General features: G+C 51.8%; 1 long non-coding RNA gene across 1 annotated transcript; it reads right to left on the bottom strand.

The window, feature by feature from the left end:
* Window positions 1-3,245: 3,245 nt before the first annotated feature.
* LOC117076737 lies at window positions 3,246-4,306 on the bottom strand. Its single transcript, XR_004434460.1, has 2 exons — window positions 4,170-4,306; window positions 3,246-3,794 (listed from the first exon to the last, which is right to left on the bottom strand). It is a non-coding gene; the product is annotated as an uncharacterized LOC117076737 (long non-coding RNA).
* Window positions 4,307-7,799: the final 3,493 nt, after the last annotated feature.

The following is a 7,799-nucleotide window of genomic DNA, read 5'->3' as shown; positions in this document are numbered from 1 at the left end:
CTTGGAAATCAGATTCCTCTTGAGAAAGGGGACAGAGAAACCTCACAGGTCCTTGGAGCCAAATGGAAGGGAGCAGAACTCCAGAGTTCAGAGGAAAAACCTCTTTGGCTTGGGAGAAAAAGCTATTGGCTTAATTTAAAGGGTTCCTGTCAAGCTGCAGACCAGCCTTAGGAAACATGGCTGGAGGGAGAGACAGCCTCGTCATCAAAATCCCCACCCCTCAAAGGACAAACCTTGGCAGCCATGCTGCAAAGTCTCTCTTGACTTCTGGGCTTAGAGGAGTTTCAACTCTGGGAGTGAGTTCGGTCTTGTTTGGGTGCCAGGGTGGCTGCAGCCTCCTCCCCTGGCAGAGACCACAGGCCTAACTCTTTCCCACCCCACCCAACCCCCACCCCCTCCCACCTGCCCCCAGCAAAGGCTGGCCAGCAGGGCCTGGGCTGTCAGAGTAAAGGAAGCTTTTAGAGATGGAGGGGACGAAGCCAGTCCCTGGGATGCCCTGGACCAGGCCCCAAACCACTGTTTCCTGTGGGATCCAGAAAGGAAAGGGAAGAGGGTGAAATGCAAGAAGACCTCCCCTCTTTAGTTTTGCCTTTTCCCCATTTTGGACTTCTCAGTGGAATGTTGGCAGCCTCTTTTCTTGGTCTACATTTTCTCTCCCCTTGATGGCAAATCCAGTCTCACTGCCTGTCTTGCTCTGTGCAAATGCTGCATTAAAACTCTTGCTGAGGTAAGGTGGTGTTGCCCAGGTTTCCTTGGTGCAGGTGTTGCCTGTGCATCTGCTCTGTGCTGCTCCTGGATCTCCCTCCTGTCTTCCCTAGTAACTCTCAAACATGTCCGCCCCACTGGGGGAGCTTCCTTCAGTACTACAGATGCATTTTTCACCCAGCCAACTGACTGCGGCAGACTCTCGTATCATCCAGGGACCACCGTTTGCTTTCTTTCCATCTATTTTTTCCTGATTTTTTAAACCTATGACTGGAAGCCCAGCTGGCACCTGTCTCCTGAAGAAGACTGTGGGGAGGGAGGTGAGCAAGTGGAAGCATTAGATGCTTAAAGGAAAGATATGTGCAAGGAGGAGCCACTGAGTCCCTCACCTGGGCCTTGGGCCCTGGGAGGCCCCTGAGGGCTCTAACATTAGCTGCTCCTGTTTTGCTCCCAGTTTCCCACAGCACCCCCTGTGGGCTCTATCTAGGGCTGGAGATGCCGGTGGACAAGTGTACTAGCAGCCTCGGTGGGCCTGAGGAATGTGGGTTGCAGCAATTTAGAACAGAGAGAGGCTAATGAAAGCTAGGGAAACATGAGAGGGAATGGAAGAAGACAGAATTTAAGAAAAAAAGACAGGAATGGAAAAAAGAAAAGGAATGGAAAAAGGAAACAAAGGGTAAGAAAAATAGAAGGGAAGTGGTCAGCACTGCCTCTCAGTTACTGAGACCTTGGCTGCACCTCTGTCTGATGCATGTGTCAATGCCCCCACCCTGGCCCGTTTTCCCCAAAGAGCTTGAGACTATCAGAATCTGAGGTACTAGCAGAGGACTAGGGATCCTAGAACGTGGCTTCTGAGCAAGCCCATCATGTCATGTCTAGCAGAGCCAGGGTGGCCCATTGCCTGGGGCTTGAAGGCCTCAGCAAAGGGTTCCTAGCACAAAGCAGAAGGGGGCTGGGTGGGGGGGTCAAGGGCCTGGAGGAATCAGCTGTGCAGATTGAAGGCCAGGTGGGGGTGGGTCTCCTGAACTCCTTTCTCAAACACTGATGTGTTGGATACAGCATGCCCTGGGCAGCCAGAGAGCAAAGACAAGACATCTCAGAGTGCAGAAAGAAAATGTGGTTATTGGGAGAAAGGGCTAAGAGACTAAGGGCCCTAGGGAGTGGAAGACCCAGAAGCAGGACCCAGAGCAGTGGGAGTTTGGCCAGGTTGACCCAGGCAGAGGAGGGAGGGACCTTGGGCTTAGCGTCAGGGTGGGAGAAATTAGTGGGAAGCCATGGTGTTTGTCGCTTTAAGTAGTTAATATTTGTTCAAATGTTAATCCAATTTGAGGTTATTAGGCAAAGTGCCGAGAAAGGTTGCACATCAGACTTATTCCAGTAAATCTCCGTGCTCTGGGTATGGGGAAAGACACGTGAGAACTGGCTAATATTGGCCCTCCACCCACTGAGTCCGCAGGTGCCTCCACCCCTCCACTATTAGAGAAGAGGGTGAATGGCTTTTGAGTTTTCTTCTCCAAGGCAGGAGGTGGTTTTCTCTCTGAGTTCTTCCTCCCCTCTCTTCAATTCACTTCCCCGAACTGGAGCCTCAGCCTTGACTTTTCCTCCTGCACTCCCCAAGCCCCTACCACCGCGCGCAGCATCTCTTCGTCAAAGACAAATAAAGCCTAGCTTCCTGCCTGAGTCGACCGGTTCCCCGTGGGCGGAGGGGGGGTTTGTGGGGGGGAGTGGGAGATAGAGAGAGAGAGAGAGCGCGAGAGAACCCTGGCGAAGAGGAATGCGCTGCAAACCCGGGCGAACAGATGTGCATGGTGCACTCACTCAGCCCCGGCATGGCCTAGACAGCCGCTGCTCAGCCCTGCGCCCGTGGAATTACATTATTTTCTCCCCGGTCCAATCATCGTTTTACAGGAAAAAAAATTAAATAAATATAAATTGCTGCTTTGCAAGATCAAAGTGCCGATTTCTGGTGCATCTGGAGGAGTGGGGAGATGCGGAAAAAAGAGATGGGGAGAGTGGAGCAGTCGTGGTTGCCCAACTTCAAAGGGTTCTCAACAGTGCGTTTTGCCGTTGTATTTTAAACTCGCTTCCCCACCAATTTCGCAGGGTGCGCAGCAGGGAAACTTGTAGCTTCAGAGTTCAGAGCTCGTGGAGAAACCTTGCTTTGACCATCTCTGCGCGCCCACACGGGACTTAGAACCCTGAGGCTCTTCTAGAGACACCAACTTGCCCAGGGCACGGGGTGGGGCGGGGAGGTGGGGAGGCGTGGTGAGGAAGAGAATGTTTGTGGTGGTCGTGGGGGGGGGGTGATCTGGATCTGTAGAGTCACCAAATACACCAATAAACCGCGAAGAAGCCACCAAGTCGCCATGTCCCTACTCAAGCTCAAAGCTAGAAGGCTAGCTGAAGGCTCCTTGTCAATTTTCCTTGCGCTCAGGCGAGCTGTTCCACCGGAAGGACTGGGGAGATTCAAATTATATTGGGAGACCTGGATCAATATCAGGTTTTCAGAGGTTAGCGGAGTACAGAAGTTAGCGGGGTTCTTGATGGTGGAATTGTTTATTTGTGACCCGGCCACCTGGGCGACTACGTAGGCCTGGTACAGGAGGCCGGGGTTCCCTCTGTCCCCATTGCGCTTTCCTTAATCGAAAACCGGATAGATGCCGGCCAAGTAAAGCGCTCTAAAGTGTAGCTGGGACGCTCACGCCGGAAGCCTGGGGAGACGCGAGTCGCGAGTTCGCAGGGCTTGGGAGTGTTTTGCAGCGGAAGAAGCTCAGTCTAGGGGCTGAGTCCCCTGAATAAGCTAGCCGCCTCTCAGCTTTCGCCAGGAGATTATCTTGGAGCCAAGCGGCCGAGATTGACGGCTCTTTCTGCGGAACCTGCCCCTGGAGTAAGATGCGCAAGGGGACCGCCACGTCCTCATCCAGCTCCCAGGGGCCTTTGGGGCGGGCCCGGGGACAAGCCGGAGGACTAGGCTTCTCCCAGAGCGCGGCTATCTTTGCAGGAAAGACCCAAGTGCGCGATGTCAGCCCGCCTGCGCTTCATCTGAATTGTCCTTATGTGGCCATTTCTGTTTTAAATTTCAGATTTGTCTACTAAAGAAGTATGGGTTAAAACAGTTGAGAGCGCGCCTGCTCTTTCCCGCCCTGGGTTCTACATCTCTCCAGCCTCCCACCAGACTGCATCTCCAATCTGGGAGCTATCCCCTTGGGAGGATGGAGCAACAGTGTTATTCTCGTTTCCAAATAAGGAAACTAACGTCCTTACAACTTGACGTTAAATGGTCCCTGGTTCCTGAGCCGCAAAGCTAGAACCATTACCTAGGTCACCGAAACATTTTTGTTCTTTCCACTCCCCTGAGGGGGATTCTGTTAGCCTCGCAGGCCCTTCTCCCACCCGTCATTTGAAGTCATCGACCCTGGGGCAGCCCCAACAGCTCTGTGCGGGTCTGCGCGCACCGCCCTCACCGTGCGCGCCAGGCATCTCACCTCAACCAGGCAGGTGCAGAGGTGACTGGCGCGGCAGCCGCAGTTCGTCCGGCCGAGGGGCAGGAGTAGGCTGGCCGCCTCCTTCTGCTGCCCGGCGGCTGAGGGGGCAGGGGAGGGGGAACAGGGCTGGGAAACTGCCGTCAGCGGGTCCCGGCCCCGCCTCCCGAACACAACGTCCAGGAAACCTCAGAACTTTCTATTGTCTGAGAAGCTTCACTGAACAAATTGTCCTTAAAACTATAGAGCTGCGAAGAGCAGATCAGGGGAGGTTCTAGCGCGGCCCTGTGCCCCAGAGCCTGCCTGCCAGAAAGTATGACCGGAAGCCACCCCCCCCTCGTCAGGACCATGGAGGAGAGAGAGCGCGGCGCCTTAGAGCCGCCCTGCGCTGTGGTCGGGAAGCTGAGCCAGCGGTGTCGACGCCCCAGGAGCAGGGGGATCCAGGCCTAAACTCATGGGTTCCGAATGGGCAAGGGAGCGGAATCAAGCATCGGCGGGCGCTTGTAGAAAGCGCGTCTGCCTTGGAACACCCTTACAGGGTACCCAACTCAAGCGCCAGGTTTCCTGGCCTTGCAAGGAGAGATTGAATTTGTCAGGATTCTCCACTCTAAAAGGTGGCTCGTGGTGAAGTTTCACCCTTCCTGGTCTGCACAGAAGTCAGTCTCTTTCTCTCTTTCTCTCTCTCTCTCTCTCTCTCTCTCTCTCTCTCTCTCTCTGTCTCCACACACACACACACACACACACACACACAACACACACACACACACACACAACCCACCCTTAACCTCAACCCACGCGCTTGGGGGTAGAATCCCGAGAGGATCAGGGAATCTCTTATTTTTCTCACCGCCTTGGGTGAGAAACCGCTACCTCCTCTCAGGAAACATCCGCCTGCTGGTGTGGACCAGTGGACTCGCTGGAACACTGACTCACGACCTAACCGTGCACCAGTCTCTTAATTGCAGAGACCGCATTCCTCTTTTGTGGAACTGGGGTGATTGGGGCAGCCTAAAGGTTCCTGGGACTGGTTCACTATGGGCTCGGGTGCTCATTTCCAGTACATCTGACACGTGTGTACATCTATATTTGAATCCGACCACCTGAGCCCCGCTAACACCAGCGCACAGACCTACACTGTCTTTCTGTCCCTCCGGCTACTTTCCCTGCTTGCTGTTTCTGCTGGGTGATTAACGACCCCAAATAGTGTAAGGAATTCAACTTCTCAAGCTCAGCATTTTCAATTCCTTAATTTGTCCCTGGGTGACCATTAGCAATTGTGGCTATAGATCACATGGGGCGGACCAGGTAGAATGAGCAGCTGATTCAACACTGTTGAGTTGGGGTTTGGTTTCATTTTTTTTTAAGGCGACTCGGAAAGTAGCCCCTGGAGAACTTCAAGAAGGCAGCAGGCTGCAGGCTGTGGAGGTCCCTGCACTAAGATGCCTTTGGGTTGTCACCACTTTCATTCTTTATAAATAGTAAAGTGCTAGCAACTAACAAAGTCCCTCTGGGCCGTAGCCTCTGATGTGGGTGGGGCAGGCAGGTGAGAAAACTGAGGCTCAAAGGTTTCCTGCTTCAAATCAGAGGTCTTACTGGAAGAACTGTGCTCTGGGCTTCCTGTTTCCCCTGTGGATCCTGGGGTATATTTTCCTGGGAGCCAACAGGGAGTGTACTGGGAAAAGGAGAAGGTACTCACAGCAGAACTGTTCCAGAGGCAACCTTAGTTTGACTTTTTTGTAATTGTTTGGGTTAGAAATAAGTTAGTCCTCTCCATTGCCCAACTCTCCCCTACACAGGCTGAGTCCTGATCATTGTTCTATCTCATTTAGAAAAGGAATATTGTCCCTCCTGAGGGGCTGGGCATGAGATCTGAAACATTCCAGGTTGCCTCAACAGCTGCTACCAGTTTTTTTTTTTTTTTTTCAAAGTGGGGCTTTAAGTGGAACTTTTAAAGTACTTTTCTGTCCCCATCACCCTCCTGATTAAGCAGACAGTGGCTCTGGGGCCAAAGCCTTTAGAGATGACTCCCTTCATGGACTTCTGGTACTCCCAAAGTATAATGAAGAGTATAAGAGGAGAGGTGGAGGAAAGAAAAAGGAGACAGAGGAGAAAGAGAAAGGAAAGTGTCTTTATTTGTCCTGTTTGCTTGGGTCTTCAGGATTCAGGAGACTGATTCTGCTCTGATGCGGAGAAATTAGCTCCTTCCCTCCCCTGCAGCAACTGGGGCACGGCTAGCTGCTCCTTCCAAGCTCAGAAAGGGTCAAAAAGGGCCTGGACCCGGAGGGGTGGCTCAAGCCTATAATCCTAGCACTTTGGGAGGCCGAGGGGAAGGATCACCTGAGGTCAGAAGTTGGTGACTGGCCTGGCTAACATGGAAACGCCGTCTCTACTAAAAATACAAAAACTAGCCAAGTGTGGTGGCAGGAGCCTGTAATTCTAGCTACTTGGGAGGCTGAGGCATGAGAATCGCTTGAAGCCAGGAGGTGGAGGTTGCAATGAGCCCAGACTGAGCCATTGCACTCCAGCCTACAAGAGCAAAACTTCCTCTAAAAAAAAAGGTGGGGGGTGTGGTCTGGGTAAGGTGGAAAGAAGAGGGTATCTGCATCCTCTAGGTGGCAGCAGGCCTGGCTAGGGTCAAGAAGAAGACCCTCCAACTCCCTCAGAGGGATTAATACCTGGGGTCTTCTGGGTGGCAAGAGTGAGACCCATTAAGCTCCAAAGTCCTGGCACTGAACTCTTCTCTCCGAGGTGCCAGGTTTGTAGTTTCTGAAGTCACACTATTGTGATTAAATGCATGATTTTGTAAAACACACATGGACTGTGAGACTAGTCTTAGCTAGAGTGAGAACAGTGACTTCTGTCCTTTTTGGAGCTGACAAGCCTCTCCCAAATTAAGACTCTAAGCTTTTCTAAGAAGTTCAGCCACTCTGTGAAAATGCTGACTGAGGCTGAGGTGGGCTAACAGGGGCGACCTGCCTGTCTGCAGGCCTGTGAAACCCAATCAGTATACCTCCTAGAGAGAGTTGCAAAGGAATGTACGGGTGTGCAGGATGAAATCAGCCCAAGAAACTTTATAGAAACATGAGTGTGATCTGTGAGGAAAGCAAGGATGTAACTAAAGCAATGCATTTGCTTTTACTGGCTGACTGACAGGCTTTGGTGGGGGTTGGATAATTTTACCAACTGGTTGCAAAGACCTAAGGCCCTGCAGAGACATGGGGGAGGGGGCTACTCAGGAGAACTAGAAGACAAAAAGGAACAAATAAAAAAATCTTCCTATATTCCATGCACACAATTCTTTGTCACATATGTATTACATATGCACATACAAACTTATTTAGTTTAAAAAGAAAACCCTTGCCTTGAACAAAATAGATATACACATAAGTTCACGCATTCCCTCAGCAAATAATCATTGAATGCCTACCATGAACAGGGCATTTTGCTAGGCTCTCCTTTGTAAATATGTGTATGAGAGAGAGAGAGAGAGAGAGAGAGAGAGAGAGAGAGAGAGAGAGAGAAAGAAAGAGAGAGAGAGAGTCTGAGTACACATTCAACCAGCAAACTCCAATTTGGCTTCATAGCGGGTTTGTGAGACAACTCAGAACTCTG

Source organism: Trachypithecus francoisi, unplaced genomic scaffold (assembly GCF_009764315.1).
Source record: "Trachypithecus francoisi isolate TF-2019V2 unplaced genomic scaffold, Tfra_2.0 Lachesis_group5, whole genome shotgun sequence".
Classification (NCBI taxonomy): domain Eukaryota; kingdom Metazoa; phylum Chordata; class Mammalia; order Primates; family Cercopithecidae; genus Trachypithecus; species Trachypithecus francoisi.
This window is presented reverse-complemented; position numbering and strand designations above follow the sequence as displayed.